Here is a 2,644-nt window from a genome sequence, read left to right on the forward strand (position 1 = left end):
GAGGATGCCACTTCAGCAGAAGAAGTGGATGCCACTGTTTATCAACAGTTGGTGGGGTCGCTTATGTATCTGGTCAATACACGACCCGATATATGCTATGCTGTTAACCAGCTATAACAAGCTATGGTTAAGCCAACCAAGCTCTTTTGGAAGGCAGGCAAGCATGTATTGCATTATTTGAGAGGCACATCGAGATATGGATTGTGGTACAAACAGGAGGATGCAGATTGGGCAGGGAGCCCAATGGATAGAAAGAGCACATTAGGAGGGGTCTTTAGTATTGGTTCGACAGTAGTTTCTTGGTACAGTAAGAAGCAGAGATCTGTGGCACTCAATTCAGCAGAGTCCGAGTATATGGTAGCAAGTTTGGCTGCATGCGAGGCTATATGGATGAGGAAGATCCTGGTCGGTTTGTTCGATTCTCACTTGGAGCTTACTGTGATTTACTATGATAACCAGAGTTGCATTAAACTCTCGGCTAATCCTATATTTCATGATAGATCTAAGCACATTGACATCAGGTACCATCATATCAGAGATTGTGTGCAACGGAGAATCATGTTACTTTCATACATTCCAACAAAGGATCAGGATGCTGATATCTTGACGAAGGCGCTCACCAGGAGCAAATTCGAATACCACCGAGGCAGGATAGGGGTTGTTGATAATCCATATCTTGTTGAGAGGGAGTGTTGAAAATGCAACAAGATGATGGAGCTTAGTGGAAAGGAGTCGCCTTCACTAAGTGGGCCCGTAGGGTATGTTTGGCGCAAAGTCTATTTTTAGACTATGTCTATTTTTAGACATATGGATCATGGTCTATGAGTTGCAGGATGTTGTTTATGGATGATTGGTCATGTTGGGAAAAATAGATGGACTTCTATTTTTGGATCACAGCAGGAGTGATCAGAGTTTATTTTTAGACTGCTAGTCAAAAATAGAAAAGTCAAATATTATTGTCTCATAATAATATTTAGACTATAAACATTATCTTATCCTCTTGGAGCACTTCAGTTTGAGCTACAGATGTGGCACATGCAGCTGTCAGAAGGAAATATGCTTTTCTTGTGGGTCAGTTGAGCTATTGCATGCAGGACATTAGTTGGAACTCATGCATGTGAGTTATGTGGAGTTGGATGTGGAGTTGATGGAGTTGTGTTCAGTTTGACTTGGTTAAATTAGTTGTAATTAGTCTAACTGCAAATAGACTAGTGATGAGTGATGTGAATTAATTGATTAAATTAATTCACTAATTATTAACTCATAATGCAACTAAAGAATACATCAGTTAACTCAGTGCATGTACAGTTCAGTGGAGACAGGGGTTAGAGGTTGAGATTGCTAGCAGTTGTGAATATAGTTGTGCATGAGACTTTGCACAATCAAAGGATTGAGTATGCCCATGAGAATTGCACAGTATATGCCCAGCATTATAGCATGTGCTCACGTGATTTTCAATGTGAGTGATTTTCACTTGGTATTGTGCAATAGAGGCAGGCAAAGTAGTGGAGAAGATTTGAACCTGTGACTTGTTCGGATCTGAGCTAGTTTTGTGTGTAACAGGTGGAATAGTGCTGGATACTTGAGAGGAGTATTGTACTATGTAATGTTACATTTTCTCAATCATTAATATACAGATAGTGTGGGGTTTTCAGCTGTAAGATTTCCCCAGGTTACATACTGTGTTAATGTGTGCATGCTATTGATGTTTCATTGTTTTTGATGCTGCTAAATTGATGATCAACGTAGAGGAGGTTATGTATTATGCATGTATTCCACAATAGTGTATAATCGAGATAATCTCTGTGAATAAGTGTCATATTATTCAAAATTTCTACGCCCTTTGATTCCCCCTTCTGTAGACTTAGATCATACACCTCCGGCCGATAGGGATTACAGGATTAACGAAGCCCAATGTGACTGTGATTTTCTTGAGTTATATTGTTGGTTAGAAGATAAACATGCAGGATAAGAATGATGAAATTGGGCTCTGGAAGTCCAACCTCCCCCATTACATTTTCCCCTTGACATTCCAAACCCCAGAAACCAAAAGGTGTCAAGTATGTTATGTCCCTGCCCAAAAAGCTATTATTTCCCCTACAAGTGACATTCTCTTCACAATTATTTCCCAATCCATTGACCAAATGATGTTGGCTCCCACTGTGGAAAATAATAGCCCTTTCTCCTTAGAAGCCCTCACCCAGCTTTATCAAAAGCTAGATTTCGTCACCAGACCCAGAATCTTTGAGATCTTCTTGCCGGAGAATTCCCAATTGCCGAAAATGAATCTTCCATATCCTTCCTCCATCTTCCCTGATTAGGCCAAGCAAATTATATCCATGTTTTCCTACATTTTAGGCTAGAATTCTGACTAGTGGGTAGATGAGACCATTTTAGGATTCCTCTCCATATTTTCCACAGACAACAAGCTCTCCTTGGTGTTCAATTTTAGTCAATTCTTGGCTTACAGTATTCATGAACAATTCATCAAGTTTTCCACATAACAGGTGTTCAATTACACCTCCATTTCGATTTACATGTTCCTTTATTATTAGTCAGACAAATTCAGTTTTGTATTGCAGAAGCTTGATGATGTAGGAAATCACAAGCCGGTAATTTTTTGGACCTCATTGGTCATGAGAGA

Source organism: Pinus tabuliformis, chromosome 8, assembly GCF_031772625.1.
Source record: "Pinus tabuliformis cultivar Carrire ecotype Pingquan chromosome 8, CPIR1, whole genome shotgun sequence".
NCBI lineage: Eukaryota > Viridiplantae > Streptophyta > Pinopsida > Pinales > Pinaceae > Pinus > Pinus tabuliformis.